The sequence below is a fragment of the Rhinoraja longicauda genome, unplaced genomic scaffold, assembly GCF_053455715.1.
Source record: "Rhinoraja longicauda isolate Sanriku21f unplaced genomic scaffold, sRhiLon1.1 Scf000171, whole genome shotgun sequence".
Classification (NCBI taxonomy): Eukaryota; Metazoa; Chordata; class Chondrichthyes; order Rajiformes; family Arhynchobatidae; genus Rhinoraja; species Rhinoraja longicauda.
Window position 1 is genome coordinate 33,584 of NW_027601389.1, and position 27,202 is coordinate 60,785.

The following is a 27,202-nucleotide window of genomic DNA, read 5'->3' on the forward strand; positions in this document are numbered from 1 at the left end:
GAGCTTCTGTTGCAGTCCCCATTTAGTTACCCAACCTGCCTTTGAATACTTGAAAACACAAGAACCGCGCCAGTGGATATGCAATGTACAAAGAGCATTGGATAGAAAACTTCCACAGGACAATCGCTGTGCCAGACATTGGTCACTGGGTTCGGGATCAGTAACGGGCTAATGACACACAGGGCCTGGGCAGCTAAAGACAAAGCCATTAATTGTGAAGCTACTAAATTTGTGGATTACAGGTCAGAATTAGAATGGCCGAGAGAGCCAACCACTGAAGGTAATGGTAGGGGATATGTGATAGGAAGAGACAAGGCCATGGAAGGCATTTAAAACCAGGTTATGAATTTTATGACCAGGATCAGAAGTAACGGGTGAATGAGATTGGTGCAAATTGGGAAATAGGGAAAATTCTGCATTTGCTTTCAAACTGTAATAAATAAACTTTCCATTTCTCTCCGCTTTCACTGCCCCCTAACAACGTCTGCAACTCAAACACCTCCTTCTTATGCCCATCCATTCATTAGTTTGTCTCTCTCACTCTCTGTCTCTCCAACTGTTGTCTCTTTCATGCCTTCTCCCCTCACTGCCCATTGGACAATCTCTCGTTCCACATTTCCAACCTTTGCTCAATTTGCCACTGTGACATTTGGCCAGTTACCTGGGATCCTGAAGTGCAAGATGCCTTGTTCTCATTGAACTGCCATTATAAAAATGATAACAGAACAGGGTAGAATTGAACAGTGGAGCATTTCCATTGGAACTGCAATGTCCAGATATGCGAGAGTGAATTATTAAGATACTGCACGGAAACAGGCCACTCAGTCCAATAATTCAAAGATGGACACAAAAAGCCTGAGTAACTCAGGGGACAGGCAGCATCTCTGCAGAGAAGGAATGGGTGACGTTTCTGGTCTCGACCCAATCCTTTTCCCCAGAGATGCTGCCTGTCCCAATGATTTACTCCAGCTTTTTGTGTATATCCTCCGTTTAAACCAGCATCTACAGTTCCTTCCTGCACAGTCCAATATTTAAAAATGCATTGAAAACTCTCTTTGCCTCCCTCTCCCCCCACTCCACTAACTCTCCCTTTGTCATTTGTGGCTTAATTTGCATCTGAGGCCTTTCACAAAATGTTACCTGTGCCTGATATGAAAAGTACTTTGTTTTCCATCCAGGTGTTTCTTTTTACAAACAGGATTGTGGGAATGGATGCAAATTAATCTGCAGAGTTTCCATTGGAAATGTTATGATGACAGATTTGAATTTGGTATACAGAAGCCCTCCAATCAAACTCCTATGAAAAATGTCTCTATCTGTCCGTTCCTCCTTCTATTCCCACCACTCTGCCACTCTCCTTTTCCATAAATTCTCCTGTTTACTTATTGCTCAATTTGCATCTGAGCCCTTTCATCAATGGTTACCTGATTCCTTGGTGTGAAAAGTCCCTTGTTCTCAGTCTATGTATTTCCTGTTAAAAACAGGGATGATAGAGCAGGGCAGAGTTAACTCATTAGTAATGTAGTGGTTGCCAAAACAAGGGTGTTTTGTGTGGAAGTTACTGCAGAGGAACAGGCCATTCGGCCCAACGACATTGACTTGTTTCATGCTGCACACCAACATCCTGCAATGTGGAAGCACTGTGCACTCAGCTGTGTCGTGGGACTGCAGTGAACAGAAGGGACTGGACAATCATTCACACAATCATTCCTCGCTCACTAAAAATTACATCAGTTTATCTAAAGAACTGAATTGGAGGCAGCCATATATCTTGGACCATTAAAAATTATGGAGAGTACTGCAAAGAGAGGGACAGATAGGACCACTAAACGGTTTGAAAATCAGCATGAGAACATCATGACTGAGCTCAAAACAGAGGAAATAGCGGAATAAGATGGCACAAACTGGAAAACAAGGATCATCAGTTATTCACTCAAGCTTCCAAGGATACTCTGTTTCTCAGACTGTGCAACCACCCGTCTCTCTCTCCTGTTCCCTCATATTCCAGTCCCCATTTCACCAACTGCCCCCTTGATTCTTTGTGTCAAATTTTGGTCAGTTTGCAGCCTTCCGTTCACCAATGTTACCTGCGCTCCTGATATTGAAAGTTGCTTGTTAGCACTTTATTCAGTCTGATGAAGGGTCCCGACCCAAACCACTTTCCATTCCTTCTGCAAACACTGCCTGAGTCATTGTATTACTCCAGCATTTTGTTCAAGATTCCAGTAATTGTAGTACCCGAATCTTGCTCTCATTTTGCCAGGTATAGTCGAAGAGGGCAGAATTGACCAGGACATGGGTTTTCATTTGACCTGCAATGGCCACAGAAGGGATAATGAATTATTTATGTCTCTGCACAGAAACAGGCCATTCTGCCCAGCAGCTCCATGACATGTTTTACATTCCACATCAACCTCCTGTAACGTGGCAGCTCTGGACACTCAGCTGTGCGGTGGGACTACAGTAACAGAGAGGCCTGGAAAAGGAACATCCACATTGGTGTCAGCTGCAAAACTGCCAAGACTAGAAAATGTTGTTGGGGTTTGAAATGAATTTAAAGGGAGAAAATGGATAAGCTGTCTATTTTCCCTGGAGCAAAGGTAAAACCTTTTATGGAGGTTTATAAATTCATGTGGAATGTAAGTAAGCTTTCTTTCTTTCTTTCTATCTTTCTTTCTATCGTTTTATTTCGTACATGTTAAAAGACATCAATTTTAAAAAAAAATAAACAAAAAAACAGAAGAAATACAAAAAATTTCATCCATTACTTAACGTCTTTACATGTGCGAAAAGGAGTAGGTAGAAGTGTGAACTTATTTAATCCTACCCCCATTCCCTAATCAATATTTATCAAGTATTATCTATAATAACTAATACCTAAAATACATATATAACTACATATATACTCACTCACCCCTACAATCATATGAATATACCTATTTACACAATAATGTCTATATTAACTACATCTGATATATATATACATACATTAGGCCAATCATATATATACATATACCCGACCATTTACATACAAAATATAAATACAAATATAGTCACCCACCCGTATAATAAGTCAGATATTAATACAAAAATACTCATACACCCTTATATGTTCATATAGATATACTTACTTAAATAATGATGACTGTTAATCCCCCTCCTCACTGTACCTAGAAAAAATCATATGTTTATATTTGTTTTTAAACTGGATGATGTTTGAACATTGTTATAATTCCGCATTCATTCTGTTCCATAGCTTTACTCCACTGATTGATATAGAAAATCTTTTCATTGTTGTTCGAGTATTGCGAATCTTGAAATTTAATGTTCCCCTTAAATTATACCCCCCTCTCTTTCATAAAACATTTCCTGTAAGTTACTTGGTAGCAAATTGTTTCTCACTTTGTACATGAATTGAGCTGTTTGATATTCCACAATGTCATAAAATTTGATTATTTTAGACTTTATAAATAATGAGTTGGTGTGTTCACAAAAACCGACATTATGAATTATTCTAATGGCTCTTTTTTGCAGTATGAATAGTGGTTGTAGTGAACTTATATATGTACTTCCCCACACCTCTATACAGTAACTTAAATAAGGTGAAACAAGTGAACAGAACAGAATGCGAAGTGATTTGTTATCTAGGAAATGTTTTGCTTTGGCCAGAACTGAAATGCTTCTAGATAATTTACTGTGGATATTGTTTAATGTGAGATTTCCAACAATTTTTTTCATCTATTATCACCCCAAGGAATTTAGTTTCATTTACTCTTTCTATGTTAACACCCTCTATCTGTACCTGTGCTTGATTGTTTATTTTACTGTTCCCAAATATCATAATTTTTGTTTTGCTCAAGTTTAGTGATAATTTGTTAATGTCAAACCATTTTTTAATTTTGCAAAATTCTGAGGTGATACTGTCCAAACTTTACTGTAAATTTTCACCAGAACCAAGAATGTTAGTGTCATCAGCAAATAGGATGAATTTCAATATTTTTGATAATTTACATATATCATTGATGTAGATGATGAAGAGTTTAGGACCCAACACTGACCCCTGGGGGACTCCACACACAATGTCCAAACATCCAGACCGATATTCTCCCATCTTCACGAATTGTTTCCTGTTCTTTAAATAACTTCTAACCCACTCTAAAGCCAACCCCCTAATCCCATATAGTTCCAATTTATTGATTAATATTTCATCATTTATTGTATCGAATGCTTTTTTTAGATCAATGAATACCCCAACAGCATATTTCTTTTTATCTATAGAATTTGTGATTTGTTCAATGAGTTCAGTTAAAGCTAGTGATGTTGACCGGTTACTTCTAAATCCATATTGACTATTAGAGAGTAAATTGTGCTTATCTATGAAATTGTCTAATCTGTTGACGAAAAGTTTTTCCAGAATTTTAGGGAACTGTGGGAGAAGAGAAACAGGTCTGTAATTTGTGAAGTGGTGTTTATCTCCAGTTTTATATCTCCAATCTATTTTCATATTATTGGGAAATTGACCGGTTTGTAATGATAAATTAAAAATGTGTGTTTTCATATCTGTCTCATTATAATCAGTGGATGTTTTATTTTTGCATTTATTAACAATATCTACAATCTCCATTTCTTCTACCGGTTTAAGAAACATTGTACTTGGATTCGTTTCTATAAGATTATCATTAGATGTCACCGGATCTGGGATTTTTTCTGCTAAATTAGGTCTAACACTTACAAAAAAATTATTAAATTTATTAACCACGTCATCCATGTTATTTAGAGTCTTATCATTTTCTATAAAATACTGCGCGTAATTAATCTGTCTAGAGTTATTTCTAATTATGCTGTTTAATATATTCCATATACCCTTAATGTTGTGTTTATTGTTTTCTAATAGTTTATTATAATATTCTTTCTTACAATTTCTCATGATATTAGTTAACTTGTTTTTATATTTCTTATATTTATTTTCTGCTTCTATGTTTAATGAATTCTCTGTATAGTGTATTTTTCTTTTTGCAGGCATTTAGCAATCCTTTTGACATCCAATGATTATCTTTATACTTTATTTCTCTACAATATTGTTTCATTGGACAATGTTTATCATATAGTACTTTAAATATTCTTAAAAATTCATCATAAGCTTTATCAATATCATTTTCTTTATATATTAATTCCCAGTTTTGTGCAAGTAAATCATTTTTAAGTGCTGTATGCAGACACAAAATGCTGGAATAACTCAGCGGGTCAGGCAGCATCTTAAGAGAAGGAATGGGTGACTTTTCGGGTCGCTACCTGACCTGCTGAGTTACTCCAGTATTTTGTGTCTACCTTCCATTGAAACCAGCATCTGCAGTTTTTTTTCCTAAGTAAGCTGTATAGTCACAATCTCTTTCTCATGATAAAAGTCATAGGTTTAAGGAGGTACACATTTTTCAGAGCATGGTGAGTATATGGAATGAGCAGCCAGAGCAAGTGGTTGAGGCACGTACAATTATTATGTTTCAAAGAAATTTGAAGAGGCACTTGGACAATAAAGATGTAGAGAGAGATACAACAAACTGCATATTCTGCAATTTTGAACAAATCTCCAAGTGCTGGAAGAGCTCAGCAGGTCAAGCAGCATCTGTGGAGGGAATGGACAGGCAACGTTTCAGGTCAGTCTCCCTCGTCAGACTCCGAACACCATCTGTCCATACCCTCCACAGATGCTATCTGTCCAGTTGTGTTGCTCCAACACTTGGAGGAACACTTGCTCAGGGACATGGGCAAACCACGGACGTGTTGGGCCAAAGTGCATGTTTCCATGCTGTTCAAGTCTATGCCAGCTGTGAAGACATTAAATGTTACCACGCAGGAATGTCCAATTCAGGCTAAAATCACAGCCATGCCATGTGCCCATCCCTGCTTGCTGCAATCATGCAATTTTGTTCCTGTCTAAACTAACATAGGCGGCACGGTAGCGCAGCGGTAGAGTTGCTGCTTTACAGCGAATGCAGCGCCGGAGACTCAGGTTCGATCCTGACTACGGGTGCTGCACTGTAAGGAGTTTGTACGTTCTCCCCGTGACCTGCGTGGGTTTTCTCCGAGATCTTCGGTTTCCTCCCACACTCCAAAGACGTACAGGTATGTAGGTTAATTGGCTGGGTAAATGCAAAAATTGTCCCTAGTGGGTGTAGGATAGTGTTAATGTACGGGGATCACTGGGCGGCACGGACTTGGAGGGCCGAAAAGGCCTGTTTCCGGCTGTATATATATGATATGATATGATATGATAACATCATTCCTAACATTGTGTACTTTACAACACACTCAAAGCTCAGTGTTCAACATTAATAGTGAGCCATCCTGGGGAGGGATGTATCTATTCTCTGGATGTTTATTGTCCAATCCATTCTGTGTATAAAATTCCAGTATACAACAGAGGGCCATCATTAGCTCACTGCTGGTGTGGGAGGAAATTATCCTGCAGATGATGCCTCTCTCACACGTCTGTCCTCTGATTCACCATCTCTGCTCACTGTGCACCAGCCCCCCTCCTCCCTTACTCAGCTGTGCTCCCCTCAAGTCAAGGCATCACAGACAGACACAGATCAAGAGAATGGGTTTGAACCTGGTGAATGGAACTTAATAAAGAGCAATGTGAGGTCAAGCACTTGTGTGAAGTATGAAAAGGCAGAGGAAATTGAAAATGGTGGAGTGCAGACAGATCGAGGTTTTCTTGTGCATGAGACACCTGACATTCGACATGAAGGTGTGACAAACATCAGGAAGGTAAGCAGCACATTGGGATTTATTGCAAGCGGGGTTGGAGATGAAAATGCAGAGTTTGAATTCAACCTGAAATATTATGTGTGGTATTGGTCTCGTTATTTAAGAGTATATTTGCATTGAAGATAGCCCAGAAGAGATTAACTCACCTAATTTCAGGGATAAACCTTTTATATTATCACAAATGTCTAAAAATGTTGGTTTGTGTTGTTTGGAGTTGACAAGGATGAGGGATAAATGAGGGATGAGCCACACACGAGCCCAAGGCAGCAGATATCTATGTATGTATATAACAGGCTAGATGGTGGGACAGAGTCAGAAACAAACAGCATGGAAACAGGACCTTTGACTCCACACCAACCATCCATTAAAAAAAAAAAAAACCTCAACTAAATTATTCTCCCCCATTTTATCTTTGGGCTTGCTTTGTTTCTCACCAACATTGTTTTTATTACTAAAACATTATTTGTGTTTATGTTGTCTTTTATAGAGGTATTAGGCTGCTGCAAATAAGAATTTCATTGCACCGTTTCAGTAAATATGTTTCAATCTCTCCCTTCTCCCTCCTCCCATTCCCCCATCCGCACCCCCCTCCCCCTTTCCCACTTCCTCTTCCCATTCTGCCCACCCAGATTGCTCCATTCACCGCAACACAGAACAATGTAAAAGATAGAATTAAAATAAAGTACCATCATTGATGTTTTGGGAGCTGAGATGAAACCCACAAGGTGAAAGGGAGAATGTGTAAATTCCACACAGTCAGCACCCGAGGTCACATTCGAAGCCAGATGATGGGAGAACCGAGGCAGCAGCTCTACGAGCTGCACCACTGTGAGAAGTTTTGAACAAAGCTATTTAAGAAGGGAATTATTGAAAAGGGCAGGAAGAATAAATCAGGGAGCTACAGAACACTGAGCCTGACATCAGTGGCGCAAAGGTTATTTGAGGGAAGTTGGAGGGACTGGATCTACCAGCATTTCGATAGGCATGGACATTCTCAAGGGGAGGTTGAGTGCTGTGCATGTTGGCACAAATGACATTAGGAAAAAGAAAGAAGTCCCACAAAATGAATATACATAGTTAGGCAAAAGGTTCAAAAGCAGGACCCCCAGTACCACGTGCTAATGAGGGTAGGTACAAGAAATTTGGACAGACAAATGTGTGGCTGAGGAGTTGTTGCAGGGGGTAGGGATTTGGATTTTTGAACCATTAGAATCTCTTCTGGGGCAGAGGTGATCCATACAAGGAGGATGGGTTACACTTGATCTGGAGACCAACCAATATCCTGGCAGGAAAGTTTACTGCTGGTAGTCGGGTGGGTTTAAATTAACTTTGCTGGTTGGGGGGGGGGGGGGGGTTCACTGCAGAACTGAGAGAACTGAGGCAGGTGAGAGGCTGTAACTAAATATGGAAGATGATAAAGAAAGCTCACTAGACGGGATAGTACAGCAGGACGTGACGTAGGACTGTTGTGAATTTGTGGAATCACCCAGTTTTGAATTTGTGGAATCACCCAGAGAGCTGAGAATTTATGGAATTCTCTGCCACGGAAGGCAGTGGAGGCCAATTCACTGGATGGATTTAAAAGAGAGTTAGATAGAGCTCTTGGGGTTAGCAAAATCAAAGGGTATGGGAGAAGGCAGGCACAGGTGACTGATTATGGATGATCAGCCTTGATCACAATGAATAGCGGTGCTGGCTCGAAGGGACGAATGGCCTCCTCCTCCTGCACCTATTTTCTGTTTCTATGTTTCTATTGAATAGCGTCTATTTAATGCAAGAGGCCTGATGGGTAAGACTTGGATAGGTACATGCGACTAGGACATTTTAAACATTACAAAAACGTGGCTAAGAGAGGTACAGAACTGGCAGTTTAATGATCCAGGGTACAGGTGCTAGAGGTACAAGAGATGGGGGTAAAAGAGGAGAGGATGTTGCTCGATTAAGGAGAATGTCACAGCAGTAATCAGATGACATTTCTGATGGGTCTTGTTGTGAGGTTATATGGGTGGAGCTCAGAAATTAAAAAACGGATGATCAGCTTGTTGGGAGTGTACTACAGGCCCTTAAATAGCCAATGGGAATTATAAGAACAAATGTGCGAGGACATTTCAGACAGCTGACTAATAGGGTTACCATCATCGGGGATTTTAACTTTCCCAATATAGACTGGGACAGCCAGTGTCAAGGGCTGAGATGGCATGGAATTTGTCAAATGAGTTCAGGAAAGTTTCCTCAGGCAATAATTAGAGGCCACTATGGGAGAGAGCAAAGCTCGATCTTCTCTTTAGAAATTGGGGCAGGCAAGTGCCTGAAATGTCAGAGGATGAGCGTTTTAGGAGGTGTTGGAAAATAACTGCAGATGCTGGTACAAATCGAAGGTATCACAAAATGCTGGAATAATTCAGCAGGTCAGGCAGCATATCATATCATATATATACAGCCAGAAACAGGCCTTTTCGGCCCTCCAAGTCCGTGCCGCCCAGCGATCCCCGTACATTAACACTATCCTACACCCACTAGGGACAATTTTTACATTTACCCAGCCAATTAACCTACATACCTGTACGTCTTTGTAGCATCTCAGGAGAGAAAGAATGGGTGACGTTTCCGGTCGAGACCATTCTTCAGACTGATGTCAGGGGGCAGGACAAAAAAAGGATATAGGTGGAGACAGGAAGACAGAGGGAGAACTGGGAAGGGGGAGGGGAAGAGAGAGACAGAGGAACTATCTAAAGTTGGAGAAGTCAATGTTCATACCGCTGCGCTGCAAGCTGACCAAGCGAAATATGAGGTGCAATTCCTCGAATTTCCGGTGGGCCTCACCATAGCACTGGAGGAGGCCCATGACAGAAAGGTCAGATTGGAAATGGGAGGGGGAGTTGAAGTGCTTAGCCACCGAGAGATCAGGTTGGTTAAGGCGGACTGAACAAAGGTGTTGAGCGAAACGATCACCGAGCCTGCGTTTGGTCTCGCCGATGTAGAGAAGTTGACATCTAGAACAGCGGATACAATAGATGATGTTGGAGGAGGTGCAGGTGAACCTCTGTCTCACCTGGAAAGACAATTTGGGTCCTTGGATGGAGTTGATGGGGGAGGTAAAGGGACATGTGTTGCATCTCCTGCGGTTGCAGGGGAAAGTGCCCGGGGAGGGGGTGGTTTGGGTAGGAAGGGACGAGTGGACCATAGAGTTACGGAGGGAACGGTCTCTGCAGAACGCAGAAAGGGGAGGAGATAGGAAGATATGGCCAGTAGTGGGGTCCCGTTGGAGGTGACGGAAATGTTGGATACGCTGGCTGATGGGGTGGAAGGTGAGGACGAAACATCACCCATTCCTTTTCTCCTGATATGCTGCCTGACCCGCTGAGTTACTCCAGCATTTTGTGATACCAGCGTTTTAGGAGGAGTGACCACAGTTCTATTAGCTTTAAAATAGTTATGGATAAAGAGAGGGTGGGCCCACAAGTTAAAATTCTAAATTGGGACTCGTGTAACTTTGATGGTATGAGACAGGAACTTGCTCAAGTTGATGGAGTAGGTTGTTTGCAGGCAAAGGAACATCCGGAAAGCGGGATGCCTTTAAAAGTGTGATGGCATGTGCTCAGAACATGCATGTTCCGATTCGAGCAAAGGGCAAGGCAGGTGGGAGTAAGGAAGCCTGCATGATCAGAGAAATTGAGCCTCTGGTCTGGAAAAAGGAGGCATAGAACTTGTGTAGGCAGCTGGGATCAAGTGTAACCCTGGAGAAGTTTTGGGAAAATCAGGAGGGCAAAAAATAGGGAAATAATATTAAGGAAAATCCAGAGAGATTTTATGTACATTAAGATAAAGACGGTAAATAGAGAGAGAATAAGGTTCTCCAGAAACCTAAATGGCTATCTCTAAATGCTGCAGGAGACGGGCAAGGTCCTCAGTTAGGAAAGTCTGTAATATGGTCGAAGAGGTACTGGATGTCATAAGGTAATTGGAAGTACATAAATCTCCTGGGCCTGATCAGACATATCCAAGAATACTGTAGATAGCTTGAGAAGAATTGCAGGATCCCTGGCTAAGATATATGAATCATCATTAGGCACGGGTGAGGTGCCGCAAGAGTGGAGGGTGGCTAATGTTGCGCCTCTATTTGAGAAAGGCTGCCAGGAAAAACCTGGGAACTATAGACCAGTAAGCCAAACATCTGTGGTAGGCAAATTACTGGAGAGGATTCTGAGATGAGATATACATGCATTTGGTTAGACATGGGCTGATTAGAGTCAGAGAGTTACACAGCGTGGAAACAGACTTTTTGGTCTAACTTGCCTAAGCCAACCAACATGCCCCATCTACACTGCCCTGGTGTGCTTAAAATGTTTAAGTCCTCTTCATGCATGATAATAATTCTGTGTTTTAAAGAAGGTTGAAACTGAGCATCTGCAGCTGACACTCACTGCAGTTTACTTTAGTCAGATTCTGTTCTCATCAGAATCTTATAGACGAGCATGGGAGGACGAATTGAATCAAGTTATAATGCAAGATATATGGGATGAAAGTTTACAACATATACATCAATGTTCATTGAATACTAGACATTCCTTAATACAATTTAAAATAATACATAGATTACATTATTCGAAGACGAAATTAAATAGGATTTTTCCTAGTATCTCTCCTATGTGTGATAAATGTCAATTTCAAGAAGCTAATTTAACTCATATTTTCGTAACTTGTATGAAAATGCAAAACTTCTGGTTGGAGATTTTTAAAATAGTTTCTAAAGTTATTAATAAAAAATTAGATATGGACCCAAAATTAATTATATTAGGATTATCAGAACATACTACAAATTTTACAGTAAGTCAGGTACATTTTCTTGATTACAGTCTAATAACTGCGAAAAAACTAATACTTAAATTTTGGAAAAAACCAATAACCACCACAATTAAAATGTGGACTATGGAAATGACAGAGACCCTGCATTTGGAAAAAATAAGGTTTGCCTTAATCGACAAACCTGAGTTATTCTTAAAAATATGGTCTCCATTTATTGAATTTTTAGAAAAGTAAATGGGTTTGGCACAGGACTAAAATAAAAAATAAAATAAAAATTTAAATAAAAAGTTGAAACTTGAGTTGGGGGTTGGATGTACAGCTGTGGTTTTTGTCTCCCGGATCTACTCCCGTTAATTTTTATTGTTAGATCTTTTTTTTTTTTTTAACCCTCTTACTCTCTCTCCCCAAGTTTATAGTTTTATATTTTTATTTTTACTTTCTCTCTTCAAAAATTTAAAAATTGAAGCTATGTAAGAACTTTGTAACAAATGTGTTTTTTTTTAAATTTCGATTTGTACATATGCTTTTCAAAAATAAAAAAAATAAAAAAAATAAAAAAGATTCTGTTCTCAAAGGACAAATGGCAATCATAAAACAATAAGTTGGTGCAGTGTGTTTCCTGCAGGATGTGGGAAGGTAGAGACACTGCTGGAGCTTCTGGGAGCTTCACCTGCAAGAACTGTTTCCAGGTGCAGCTCCTGACTGGACGTGTGGCTGAGTTGGAGAAGCAGCTGGTTGACCTCAGGGCCATCCGGGAATGCGAGAGTTTCCTGGACAGGACCTACTGTGAGGCTGTCACACCAAGGGTCCAGGTCGAGCGAAGGTGGGAGACCGTTTCAGGGGGGAGCGAACGTGGACTACAGAAGACCCCGGTGGCTGTGCCTATTGCAAACAGGTACACCCTGTTGGGGCAGAAGACACTTCCAGTCCGAGCGGCAGTAGCATTGGCGGTTCTAACCCAGGCAAGGAAACTCGACCGGGGAGACCGAAGTCAGGAAGAGCCATAGTAGTGGGTGACTCCATTGTCCGAGGTACGGACAGTAGATTCTGTGGCGACAGGCGGGAGTCGAGGATGGTTTGTTGCCTCCCTGGTGCCAGGGTTCAAGACATCACGGAGCGGCTTCAGAACATCCTAGCGAGGGAAGGTGATCAACCGGAAGTAGTTGTGCACGTGGGAACGAACGACGTCAGGAGGACGAGGAAGGAGATACTGCAGCGTGCGTTTAGAGAGTTAGGAAGAAGACTGAGAAGTAGGACGTCGAAGGTGGTTATCTCTGGACTGCTGCCTGTACCTCGTGCTGGTGAGGGCAGGAACAGAGAGAGCGGGGATATGAATGTATGGCTGAGGGGCTGGTGCAGGGAGCAGGGATTTAGATTTCTGGACCACTGGGATCTCTTCTGGGGTAGGGGTGACCTGTACAAAAGGGACGGGTTACACCTTAACAGCAGGGGGACCAACATTCTGGCAGGCAGTTTTGCTAGTGCTACAAGTGTGGCTTTAAACTAAGTAGTGGGGGGGGAGGGGTTGACAAACTGGGAATATGGAGATGGAGTTAAAGGGGAAGCAAATACAGGAGAAACTGTAAAGGACTCTCGTATGAATGGGAAGGGAAGTTCTAGAAGGGATATGAGAGTAAGGTCAGGGCCAATTGTGACCGGTGTGAGAAGGGAGGTAAATACAGAAGTTAAAGTGTTGTATTTAAATGCGCGAAGTATAAGAAATAAAATGGATGAGCTTGAGGCTCAGTTAGACATTGGCAAGTATGATGTTGTGGGAATCACTGAGACATGGCTACAAGAGGACTAGGGCTGGGAGCTGAATATTCAGTGGTACACAACGTACAGAAAAAAACAGGCAGGTGGGGAGAGGGGCCGGGGTAGCTCTGTTGGTAAGGAATGATATTCACTCCCTTGCAAGGAGTGACATAGAATCAGGAGATGTAGGATCAGTATGGATAGAGATGAGGAATTGTAAGGGTAAAAAGACCCTAATGGGAGTCAGCTGCGGCTCACCGGCAGTCTCTCTGTCTTTTTTTTGTTTTTTGTCTATTGTCATCGTTTAATGTACGTTTTGTTCTATTTTTAACTCTGTGTATGTGGGGGGGTGGTGGGGGGGTTGGGGGAAACCTTTTTTTCTAATCTCTTCCTCAACGGAGATGCGACCTTTACCGTGTCGTATCTCCGTTCGCGCTACGGCCTAACATCGTGGAGTCGGCGGCCTCCAGCTGGGATCGACCTTGAAGACTCCGGTCGCAGGGCCTGGACTTACCATCTCGGAGGCTTCGGCCGTGGGCCCTGCAGACCGCAACATCGGGAGTTCGCAGGTCCCTGGCTGGCGACCGGTTTTTGGGAGCTCCAGCCGTAGCAGCTTCGACCGCCCCGAAGCGCGAGGTACGATCGACCCGCTCGCAGGCCCTTCATCACCCTGCGTGGCTCGGCCGCAGCACTTTCCATCGCCCGGTGGGGGCTCAGGACTTTCATCGGCCTGCTCGGCTCGGCCCTGGGACTTTCCATCGCCCGGTGGGGGCTCAGGACTTTCATCGGCCTGCTCGGCTCGGCCCTGGGACTTTCCATCGCCCGGTGGGGGCTTCAGAAAGTTGGGAGCCTCGATCACCTCGTGGCACCACGGGAGAAGAATGAGGAGGAGATAAGACTTTGCCTTCCATCACAGTGAGGGTATGCCTAGAGCAATCACTGTGATGGCTGTTTGTGTAAAAATTGTATCTGTGTGTCCTGTGCTTTTTGTTGTCTACTGCCGGACCCTGACGTGAGAGGACGCTGGCGTTGTTTATTCGCCGCTTTTCCGTCAGGATAGTTTGTCTGTTTGTTTTTATGTTAATTGTCTTTGTAAAGCGCTTTGAGCACCCAATAAGGCGCTATATAAAATAAATGAATTATTATTATTATTATTATTATCTACAGGCCCCCAAACAGTAGCCTCGACATAGGGTGCAAGTTGAATCAGGAGGTAAGATTGGCATGTCACAAATGTAATGCTACGGTGGTCATGGGAGATTTCAACATGCAGGTAGACTGGGAAAATCAGGTTGGTAATGGATCCCAGGAAAGAGAGTTTGTGGAGTGCCTCCGAGATGGATTCTTAGAACAGCTTGTTCTGGAGCCTACCAGGGAGAAGGCAATTCTGGATTTAGTGTTATGTAATGAACCTGACCTGATAAGGGGACTCGAGGTAAATGAGCCATTAGGAGGCAGTGACCACAATATGATAAGTTTTACTGTACAAATTGAGAGGGAGAAGGGAAAATCGGAGGTGTCAGTATTACAGTATAGCAAAGGGGATTACAGAGGCATGAGGCAGGAGTTGGCCAAATTTGACTGGAAGAAGGCCCTAGCAGGGAAGAGTGGGAAGCCAGAGGATTGGGACTCTTTTAAAGAGCAACAGAAGATAACTAAAAAGGCAATACGGGGAGAAAAGATGAGTTACGAGGGTAAACTAGCCAATAATATAAAGGAGGATAGTAAAAGCTTTTTTAGGTATGTGAAGAGGAAAAAAATAGTCAAGGCAAATGTAGGTCCCTTGAAGACAGAAGCAGGGGAATTTATTATGGGGAACAAGGAAATGGCAGACGAGTTGAACCGGTACTTTGGATCTGTCTTCACTGAGGAGGATACAAACAATCTCCCAGATGTTCTAGTGGCCAGAGATCCTAGGGTGACAGAGGAACTGGAGGAAATCCACATTAGGCAGGAAAAAGTTTTGGGTAGACTAATGGGACTCAAGGCTGATAAATCCCCAGGGCCTGATGGTCTGCATCCCAGGGTGCTTAAGAAGGTTGCTCTAGAAATTGTGGACGCATTAGTGATTATTTTCCAATGTTCTATAGATTCCGGGTCAGTTCCTGTGGATTGGAGGGTAGCTAATGTTATCCCACTTTTCAAGAAAGGAGGAAGAGAGAAAACGGGAAATTATAGACCAGTTAGTCTGACATCAGTGGTGGGGAAGATGCTGGAGTCAATTATAAAAGACGAAATTGCGGAGCATTTGGATCGCAGTAACAGGATCGTTCCGAGTCAGCATGGATTTACGAAGGGGAAATCGTGCTTGACTAATCTACTGGATTTTTTGAGGATGGAACTAGGAAAATTGACAGGGGAGAGCCGGTGGATGTGGTGTACCTCGACTTTCAGAAAGCCTTCGACAAGGTCCCACATAGGAGATTGGTGGGCAAAATTAGAGCATATGGTATTGGAGATAGGGTACTGACATGGATAGAAAGTTGGTTGACAGACAGAAAGCAAAGAGTGGGGATAAATGGGTCCCTTTCAGAATGGCAGGCAGTGACTAGTGGGGTACCGCAAGGCTTGGTGTTGGGACCACAGCTATTTACAATATACATCAATGACTTGGATGAAGGGATTAAAAGTACCATTAGCAAATTTGCCGATGATACAAAGCTAGGTGGCACTGTGAACTGTGAGGAAGATGCTATGAGGTTGCAGGGTGACTTGGACAGGTTGTGTGAGTGGGCGGATGCATGGCAGATGCAGTTTAATGTAGATAAGTGTGAGGTTATCCACTTTGGTGGTAAGAATAGGAAGGCTGATTATTATTTGAATGATGTCAAGTTAGGAAAAGGGGACGTACAACGTGATCTGGGTGTCTTAGTGCATCAGTCACTGAAAGGAAGCATGCAGGTACAGCAGGCAGTGAAGAAAGCCAATGGAATGTTGGCCTTCATAACAAGAGGAGTTGAGTATAGGAGCAAAGAGGTCCTTCTGCAGTTGTACAGGGCCCTAGTGAGACCGCACCTGGAGTACTGTGTGCAGTTTTGGTCTCCAAATTTGAGGAAGGATATTCTTGCCATTGAGGGCGTGCAGCGTAGGTTTACTAGGTTAATTCCCGGAATGGCGGAACTGTCATATGTTGAAAGACTGGAGAGACTATTAGTTTGTATACACTGGAATTTAGAAGGATGAGAGGGGATGTTATCGAAACGTATAAGATTATTAAGGGGTTGGACATGTTAGAGCCAGGAAACATGTTCCCAATGTTGGGGGAGTCCAGAACCAGGGGCCACAGTTTAAGAATAAGGGGTAGGCCATTTAGAACAGAGATGAGGAAACACTTTTTTAGTCAGAGAGTTGTGAATCTGTGGAATTCTCTGCCTCAGAGGGCAGTGGAGACCAATTCTCTGAATACATTCAAGAGAGAGCTAGATAGAGCTCTTAAGGATAGCGGAGTCAGGGGATATGGAGAGAAAGCAGGAACGGGGTACTGATTGAGAATGATCAGCCATGACCACATTGAATGGCGGTGCTGGCTCGAAGGGCCGAATGGCCTACTCCTGCACCTATTGTCTATTGTCTATTGTCTAATAAAATACAGTTGAAAGGGTAACAGGACATTTGCTTATCTGTAATGGCTGTGTTTACTCTGCTGCGCTTTGAGAGGTGCACAATGTATATTTGTATAAGATCATTTGGAGGAAGGAAAACCTCTAAAGTGTTTGCTATGGCAAACCAAACATCAAAAGGAAAGTCTGTACTTAAGGAACAGATGAATCTTTGTTCGTTGAGCAATCTCCTACGATTGCTCCCAGTGATCACTGTGTTTGGCGCTTTGGAATAAAGTCTTGCTTTTCTTGCCAGATCTTTGTGTTGTGTTCTAAAGTTTTCTTTAACAAGGGGGAGTTGGGCAAGCTAGGGCTTTATTCCTTTGAGCTCAGGAGGCTAAGCGGTGATCATAAGGTGTATATATTATTGTCTATGTCGTCTGAGCGTTTGACAGCACCGGGCCTCGACTCGCCAAAGTTTAGAAAGTTGAGGGGGGAACCTCATTGGAAATTACAAAACAATGAAACGCTGTAGAGTGGATGTGGAAAGCATGTTTCCACTGGTGGGAGAGTTTCGGACCAGAAGTTATAGCCACAGAATGAAAGGGCGCTCTTTCAGAAACGAGGTAAGGAGGAACTTCTTTAGTCATAGGATAGTTAATCTGTGGAATAAGAAGACAGAGGGCAGCCAGTGGATATTTTTAAGGCAGAGATGGACAAATTCTTGATTAGAATAGGTGTCAAGTGTTATGGGGAGAAGGCAGGAAAATGGGATTAGGATACAGAGATCAGCCATGATTGAATGGGGAATTGGTTTTCGATGGACCAAATTGCCTAATTCTACTCGTGTAACTCGTGAACTTTTATCCTGAGTAGGGAAATCAAGAACCAGAGGGACTTAAATTTAATGTGAGAGGCAAAAGATTCAATAGAAATCTGAGGGCAGCATTTTCAAACAGAGGGTGGGTAAATAGAAGTAGCTGCCAGAGGAGGTAGTTAAGGGGGGTGCTGTATAAACATTTTAAAACATTTGGACAGGTACTTGGATAGGAAAGGTTTAGAGGGTTATGGGCCACATTGTGGCAGGTGGGACGCGTAGACAGAAGGAAGAAGAGCCTGCTCATTGAACAGAAGAGCCTGCTTCTGTGCAGTATGACTCCAGGTCGGTTTAGAGATAGTCAGCATTGCTTTGGCAATGGGAAATCCTATCTCACAAACCTAACAAGTATATTTCGAAGATGAGGCCAGGACAGTGAACAGGGCAGTTTATATGGACTTCAGAACACCATTGACAAGTTGCCATATGGTAGGCTAGTGTGGAAGGTTAGATCACATGGAATCCAAGGCAAGCTAGACAATTCGATTCAAGATTGGCTTGGATGAAAGAGTCAATGGTTAGTTTTAGAGCACTGTTTTTCTCATTGGAGGCCTGTGACCAGTGGAGTGATGCAGAGTTTAGTGCTGTGTCCACTGTTGTTTGTTATCCACATTAACAATCTGGATGACAGTGTAGTTAAATTTGTACGTGAATTTGTAAATTATGGTAATTATTACACCATAATTGTTCAGTCACATTCAGGGAGAGCATGGTGACGCTGGAATTCTCCACCCTGGAGGTTAGATTGTTGATGATGGAGGTCACAGATCAGTTTTTCAAAGATCATGGAATGCAAAGCTATGTGCAGTTGGCACAGGAGAGGAGTTGAGGTGTGGAGCAAATTGGCTCTGGTCACATTAAATTATGGGGCATGTTTGAGGAGACAAGTGGCCCACTCTCACTTCTGTCCCTTTCGTGTAGTGGTGTAAAAGGGTAGAGTGCTTTGGGAGGTGATTCTTGGGCAGAGGGTCTAATCTGAGTTACTCCAGCATTTTGTGAATAAATCGTCTAATCAGACATGTCTGGATAATTCAGTTGAGATCGACCCCGTGGAGTGCTCATCCTGCAACATGTGGAAGATCAGGGATATTGTCGGTGTCCCTGATGACTACGTGTGCAGGAAGTGTGTCCAGCTGCAGCTCCTGGCAGACCGCATTGAACGGTTGGAGCTGCGGTTGGTACTCATTCTGGAGCATCCACGATGCTGAGAAGGTCGTGAATAGCACGTACAGTGAGCTGGCCACACCGCAGGTAAAAGATAAGCGGACAGAAAGGGTACAGGTGGCCACTAGCTAGCGTAGCAGTAGGCAGGTAGTGCAGGAGTCCCCTGCGGTCATCTCCCTCCTAAACAGATATACCATTTTGGATACTGTTGGGGGAGATGGCTCATCAGGGGAAGGCAGCAGCAGCCACGTTCATGGCACCGTGGGTGGCTCTGTGGCAAAGGAGGGGAGGAAAAAGAGTGGAAGGGCTATAGTAATATGGGATTCAATTGTAAGGGGAATAAGATAGGCGTTTCTGCGGCCGCAAACGAGACTCCAGGATGGTATATTGCCTCCCTGGTGCAAGGGTCAGGGATGTCTCTGAGCAGCTGCAGAACATTCTGGAAAGGGAGGGTGAACAGCCAGTTGTCGTGGTGTACATTGGCACCAACGATGTAGGTAAAAAACGGGATGAGGTCCTACAAGGTGAATTTAGGGAACTGGGAGATAAACTTAAAAGTAGGACCTCAAAGGTAATAATCTCTGGATTACTACCAGTGCCACGTGCTAGTCAGAGTAGAAATAGGAGGATATTTCAGATGAATACGTGGCTTGAAAAATGGTGCAAGGGGGAGGGATTCAAACTTCTAGGACATTGGAACCAGTTCTGGGGGAGGTGGGACCAGTACAAACAGGACGGTCTGCACCTGAGCTGGAATGGAACCAATGTCCTTGGGGGAGTATTTGCTAGTGCTGTCGGGGAGGATTTAAACGAATGTGGCAGGGGGATGGGAGCATGAGCAGAGAGACAGAGGGGGTGTAAAATGAGGGTAGAAGCAATAGGTAGCAAGGTGAAAAGTAAAAGTGGCAGACAGACAAATCGAGGGCAAAAATCAAAAAGGGCCACTTTTCAACATAATTGTATAAGGGGTAAGAGTGTTGTAAAAACAAGCCTGAAGGCTTTGTGTCTCAATGCAAGGAGCATTCGTAATAAGGTGGATAAGTGGAATGTGCAGATAGTTATTAATGAATATGATATAGTGGGATTACGGAGACATGGCTCCAGGGTGACCAAGGCTGGGAGCTGAACATCCAGGGATATTCAATATTCAGGAGGGATAGACAGAAAGGAAAAGGAGGTGGGGTAGCGTTGCTGGTTAGAGAGGAGATTAACGCAATAGAAAGGAAGGACGTTAGCTTGGAGGATGTGGAATCGATATGGGGAGAGCTGCGAAACACTAAGGGGCAGAAAACGCTAGTGGGAGTTGTGTACAGGCCACCTAACAGTCGTTGTAGAGTTGGGGATGGCATCAAACAGGAAATTAGAAATGCGTGCAACAAAGGTAAAACAGTTACAATGGGTGACTTCAATCTACATATAGATTGGGTGAATCAAATTGGCAGAGGTGCTGAGGAAGAGGGTTTCTTGGAATGTATGCGGGATAGTTTTCTAAACCAACATGTAGAGGAACCAACGAGAGAGCAGGCTATTCTAGACTGGGTATTGAGTAATGAGGAAGGGTTAGTTAGCAGTCTTGATGTGCGTGGCCCCTTGGGCAAGAGTGACCATAATATGGTTGAGTTCTTCATTAGGATGGAGAGTGACATAGTTAATTCAGAAACAACGGTTCTGAACTTAAAGAAAGGTAACTTTGAGGGCATGAGACGTGAATTGGCCAAGATAGACTGGCAATTGATTCTTAAAGGGTTGACGGTGGATATGCAATGGAAGGCATTTAAAGACCGCATGGATGAACTACAACAATTGTTCATCCCAGTTTGGCAAAAGAATAAATCAGGGAAGGTAGTGCAGCCGTGGCTAACAAAGGAGATTAGGGATAGTATCAAAACAAAAGATGAAGCGGACAAATTAGCAAGAAAAAGCAGCCTACCAGAGGACTGGGAGAAATTCAGCCCAGCAGAGGAGGACAAAGGGCTTAATTAGGAAAGGGAAAATAGATTATGAAAGAAAACTGGCAGGGAACATAAAAACTGACTGCAAAAGCTTTTATAGATATGTGAAGAGAAAAAGAATAGTTAAAACAAATGTAGGTCCCTTGCTGTCAGAAACAGGTGAATTGGTCATGGGGAACAAGGACATGTCAGACTAATTGAATAACTACTTTGGTTCTGTCTTCACTAAGGAAGACATAAATAATCTGCCGGAAATAGCAGGGGACCGGGGGTCAAATGAGATGGAGGAACTGAGTGAAATCCAGGTTAGTCGGGAAGTTGTGTTAGGTAAATTGAATGGATTAAAGGCCGATAAATCCCCAGGGCCAGATAGGCTGCATCCCAGAGTGCTTAAGGAGGTAGCCCCAGAAATAGTGGATGCATTAATGATAATTTTTCAAAACTCTTTAGATTCTGGAGTAGTTCCTGAGGATTGGAGTGTAGCTAATGTAACCCCACTTTTCAAAAAGGGAGGGAAGAGAGAAAACGGGGAATTACAGACCAGTTAGTCTAACATCGGTATTGGAGAATATTGGAGAATATGCTAGAGTCAGTTATTAAAGATGGGATAGCAGCACATTTGGAAAGTGGTGAAATCATTGGACAAAGTCAGCATGGATTTATGAAAGGTAAATCATGTCTGACGAATCTTATAGAATTTTTTAAGGATGTAACTAGTCGAATGGATAAGGGAGAACCAGTGGATGTGTTATATCTGGACTTCCAGAAGGCTTTCATCAAGGTCCCACATAAAAGATTAGTATGCAAACTTAAAGCACACGGTATTGTGGGTTCAGTATTGATGTGGATAGAGAACTGGCTGGCAGACAGGAAGCAAAGAGTAGGAATAAATGGGTCCTTTTCAGAATGGCAGGCAGTGACTAGTGGGGTACCGCAAGGCTCAGTGCTGGGACCCCAGTTATTTACAATATATATTAATGATTTGGACGAGGGAATTGAATGCAACATCTCCAAGTTTGCGGATGACACGAAGCTGGGGGGCAGTGTTAGCTGTGAGGAGGATGCTCGGAGGCTGCAACGTGACTTGGATAGGTTAGGTGAGTAGGCAAATGCATGGCAGATGCAGTATAATGTGGATAAATGTGAGGTTATCCACTTTGGTGGCAAGAACAGGAAAGCTGACTATTATCTGAATGGTGGCCGATTAGGAGAAGGGGAGATGCAACGAGACCAGGGTGTCGTGGTACACCAGTCATTGAAAGTAGGCATGCAGGTGCAGCAGGTAGTGAAGAAAGCGAATGGTATGTTGGCATTCAGAGCGAGGGGATTTGAATATAGGAGCAGGGTGGTTCTGCTGCAGTTGTACAGGGCATTGGTGAGACCACACCTGGAGTATTGCGTACAGTTTTGGTCTCCTAATCTGAGGAAAGACATTCTTGCCATAGAGGGAGTACAGAGAAGGTTCACCAGATTGATTCCTGGGAAGGCAGGACTTTCATATGAAGAAAGACTGGATGGACTCGGCTTGTACTCGCTGGAATTTAGAAGATTGAGGGGGGATCTTATAGAAACTTACAAAATTCTTAAGGGGTTGGACAGGCTAGATGCAGGAAGATTGTTCCCGATGTTGGGGAAGTCCAGAACAAGGGGTCACAGTTTAAGGATAAGGGGGAAGTCTTTTAGGACCGAGATGAGAAAGTTTTTTTTCACACAGATTGGTGAATCTGTGGAATTCTCTGCCACAGAAGGTAGTTGAGGCCAGTTCATTGCCTATATTTAAGAGGGAGTTAGATGTGGCCTGTGTGGCTAAAGGGATCAGGGGATATGGAGAGAAGGCAGGTATGGGATACTGAGTTGGATGATCAGCCATGATCATATTGAATGGCAGTGCAGGCTCGAAGGGCCGAATGGCCTACTCCTGCACCTATTTTCTATGTTTCTAAAGAGATAAATGAGGAGGTGCGATCATAATGAGGAGTAAGGCAAGACAAAACACACACCCATCTTCCAGTCCCAGCTCCCTCTCACCTCAGCCTTTCTTGTGTCTGTTGGTCAACTGTTCCCTGCGGCCTTTCACCAGACCTTGCCTCTGTTTCTGACATGTAGAGCCCGTTGTTCTCGCTCTATCCGCTTCCTGAAACAAATGCGACATCAGTCAGGGGCGCGACAGGGAAATAAAATCTGACTGCTAGAACTTTAATGAATGTTGGAAATCAAAGAGTCATGCAGCACCACATCCCCTTTAAATTTTCCCCTCTCACACTGAACCTATAAACCCTAGTTTTAGACCTTCACCCGATCTGTGCTCACGTGATTTTATAAACCTGTATGTCATCTCCTTATGTTTCTTTGCTCCATGGAAATCAATCCCAGCCTATCCAGCTCCTCCTTCTCACTCAAACCCTCCAATCCAGGTAATGAATCGATCTATGTTGCATCTTTTCCAGTTTACTAACACCCTTCCTGTAGCAGGGTGACTGGAACTGTACATATCATAGCGGGTGTGGTCTCCCTAATGTCTTGCACATTGAGACAGGATGCTGCAGAACAGATCTAGAGACAGATTACCTCTGGGGCTGTCGGCATTCCCTTTACCTCCCTGGCCCGGCTCCATCTCCCAGCTCCAACCCCCTCCATATGTATAAGAAAATAACTGCAGATGCTGGTACAAATCGATTTATTCACAAAATGCTGGAGTAACTCAGCAGGTCAGGCAGCATCTCGGGAGAGAAGGAATGGGTGACGTTTCGGGTCGAGACCCTTCTTCAGACTGATGTCGGGGGTGGGACAAAGGAAGGATATAGGTGGAGACAGGAAGATAGAGGGAGATCTGGGAAGGAGGAGGGGAAGGGAGGGACAGAGGAGCTATCTGAAGTTGGAGAAGTCGACGTTCATACCACCGGGCCGCAAACTGCCCAGGCGAAATATGAGGTGCTGCTCCTCCAACTTCCGGCGGGCCTCACCATGGCACTGGAGGAGGCCCATGACAGAGAGGTCAGACTGGGAATGGGAGGGGGAGTTAAAGTGCTGGGCCACCGGGAGATCAGTTGCGTTAATGCGGACCGAGCGCAGGTGTTCAGCGAAGCGATCGCCGAGCCTGCGCTTGGTTTCGCCGATATAGATAAGTTGACATCTAGAGCAGCGGATGCAATAGATGAGGTTGGAGGAGGTGCAGGTGAACCTCTGTCTCACCTGGAAAGAATGTTTGGGTCCTTTGATGGAGTTGAGGGGGGAGGTAAAGGGACAGGTGTTGCATCTCGTGCGGTTGCAAGGGAAAGTGCCCGGGGTTAGGGTGGTTTGGGTAGGAAGGGACGAGTGGACCAGGGAGTTGCGGAGGGAACGGTCTCTGCGGAACGCAGAGAGGGGAGGGGATGGGAAGATATGGCCAGTGGTGGGGTCCTGTTGTAGGTGACGGAAATGTTGGTGGATAATATGTTGGATCCGCTGGCTGGTGGGGTGGAAGGTGAGAACGAGGGGGATCCTGTCCTTGTTGCGAGTGTGGGGATGGGGAGCAAGAGCGGAGCTGCGGGATGTAGAAGAGACCCTAGTGAGAGCCTCATCTATAATGGAGATGGGGAAGCCCCGTTTTCTGAAAAACGAGGACATCTCGGAAGCCCTAGTGTGAAACACCTCATCCCGGGCGCAGATGCGGCGTAGACGGAGGAATTGGGAGTAGGGGATAGACTTTTTGCAGGGGACCGGGTGGGAAGAAGTGTAGTCCAGATAGCTGTGCGAGTCGGTGGGCTTGTAATAAATGTCCGTCACTAGTTTTTCTCCTGTGATGGAGATGGTGAGGTCCAGAAACGGGAGGGAGATGTCAGAGATAGTCCAGGTATATTTAAGAGCAGGAATGAAATTGGAGGTGAAGTGTATAAAGTCAGTGAGTTCTGCATGGGTGTAAGAGGTAGCACCAATGCAGTCGTCGATGTAGCGGAGGTAGAGTTCGGGGATGGGGCCAGTGTACGTCTGGAACACGGATTGTTCGACGTACCCAACAAAGAGGCAGGCGTAGCTAGGGCCCATGCGAGTGCCCATAGCCACGCCTCTGGTTTGGAGGAAGTGGGCTATGGGCACTCGCATGGGCCCTAGCTACGCCTGCCTCTTTGTTGGGTACGTCGAACAATCCGTGTTCCAGACGTACACTGGCCCCATCCCCGAACTCTACCTCCGCTACATCGACGACTGCATTGGTGCTACCTCTTACACCCATGCAGAACTCACTGACTTTATACACTTCACCTCCAATTTCCATCCTGCTCTTAAATATACCTGGACTATCTCTGACATCTCCCTCCCGTTTCTGGACCTCACCATCTCCATCACAGGAGAAAAACTAGTGACGGACATTTATTACAAGCCCACCGACTCGCACAGCTATCTGGACTACACTTCTTCCCACCCGGTCCCCTGCAAAAAGTCTATCCCCTACTCCCAATTCCTCCGTCTACGCCGCATCTGCGCCCGGGATGAGGTGTTTCACACTAGGGCTTCCGAGATGTCCTCGTTTTTCAGAAAACGGGGCTTCCCCATCTCCATTATAGATGAGGCTCTCACTAGGGTCTCTTCTACATCCCGCAGCTCCGCTCTTGCTCCCCATCCCCACACTCGCAACAAGGACAGGATCCCCCTCGTTCTCACCTTCCACCCCACCAGCCAGCGGATCCAACATATTATCCACCAACATTTCCGTCACCTACAACAGGACCCCACCACTGGCCATATCTTCCCATCCCCTCCCCTCTCTGCGTTCCGCAGAGACCGTTCCCTCCGCAACTCCCTGGTCCACTCGTCCCTTCCTACCCAAACCACCCTAACCCCGGGCACTTTCCCTTGCAACCGCACGAGATGCAACACCTGTCCCTTTACCTCCCCCCTCAACTCCATCAAAGGACCCAAACATTCTTTCCAGGTGAGACAGAGGTTCACCTGCACCTCCTCCAACCTCATCTATTGCATCCGCTGCTCTAGATGTCAACTTATCTATATCGGCGAAACCAAGCGCAGGCTCGGCGATCGCTTCGCTGAACACCTGCGCTCGGTCCGCATTAACGCAACTGATCTCCCGGTGGCCCAGCACTTTAACTCCCCCTCCCATTCCCAGTCTGACCTCTCTGTCATGGGCCTCCTCCAGTGCCATGGTGAGGCCCGCCGGAAGTTGGAGGAACAGCACCTCATATTTCGCCTGGGCAGTTTGCGGCCCGGTGGTATGAACGTCGACTTCTCCAACTTCAGATAGCTCCTCTGTCCCTCCCTTCCCCTCCTCCTTCCCAGATCTCCCTCTATCTTCCTGTCTCCACCTATATCCTTCCTTTGTCCCACCCCCGACATCAGTCTGAAGAAGGGTCTCGACCCGAAACGTCACCCATTCCTTCTCTCCCGAGATGCTGCCTGACCTGCTGAGTTACTCCAGCATTTTGTGAATAAATCCAACCCCCTCCATGTCTCCCTCCTACTAATGTCCCCCTCCCCAGTTCAAATATCAATCCCCCTGTGTCTGCCTCACATGTCCTAAACCCTCACCATCCCCTCTGCCCCTCCTCACCCTTTCCTCTCCCTCGACTCCCATAACCCTTGCTATCTCCTCTCCATCCTCCTTGCTGTCCCTGCCCAACCATCGTCCCCTTCAGCCCCAAGTCCTCCCTCCCACCCTGCCTACGCCCCTCACTGCCCACCCTCCCCCCACACCCCTCCCCACACCCCTCACCCTCTCCCCTACACCCTCCCCCTCCCCTACACCCTCCCCCTCTCCCCCCACCCTCCCCTACACGCCTCTCTCCCCCAACACCGCTTACCCTCCCCCTACACCCCTCCCCCTCCCCCCTCCCCCAACACCCCTCACCCTCCCCCTACACCCTCACCTTCTCTCCCCACACCCTCCCCATCCCCCTCCCCCAACACCCCTCACCCTCCCCCTACACCCTCACCTTCTCTCCCCTCCCCATCCCCCTCCCCCAACACCCCTCCCCCTCCCCCCTCACCCTCACCCTCTCCCCTCACCTTCTCTCCCCACACCCTCCCCATCCCCATCCCGCTTCTCACTCCCTTCCCCCTCACTTTTCCTTCCCACCCCCTTCCCCGCCCCCATCCTCCCCTTCTCTAACCCACCCTGAGCCACCCGGCCCCACCTGTCGTCTCTCCCCGCTCCATCCTCCGTCCCCTCGGGCGCTCCCTCGCTCTCCGACCGTTAAACCGCCATCCTCGCGGGGCTCGCGATCGACCTTACGGCGTGACGTAGGGCGGGACTGAAGGTCCGCTTGACGTGTTGACGTAGGGCGGGGCTGGAGGTCCACCTGACGGCATGACGTAGGGCGGGGCTTGAGTTCCACCTGACGTAGTGA

At 45.1% G+C, this 27,202-nt stretch overlaps 1 long non-coding RNA gene across 1 annotated transcript; it reads right to left on the reverse strand.

Annotated features, from left to right (window-relative positions):
- Positions 1–2,170: 2,170 nt before the first annotated feature.
- On the reverse strand, positions 2,171–27,089 carry LOC144590377 (uncharacterized). Its single transcript, XR_013546342.1, has 4 exons — positions 26,990–27,089; positions 22,893–22,998; positions 3,132–3,170; positions 2,171–2,312 (listed from the first exon to the last, which is right to left on the reverse strand). It is a non-coding gene; the product is annotated as an uncharacterized LOC144590377 (long non-coding RNA).
- Between the last annotated feature and the right edge of the window lie 113 nt (positions 27,090–27,202).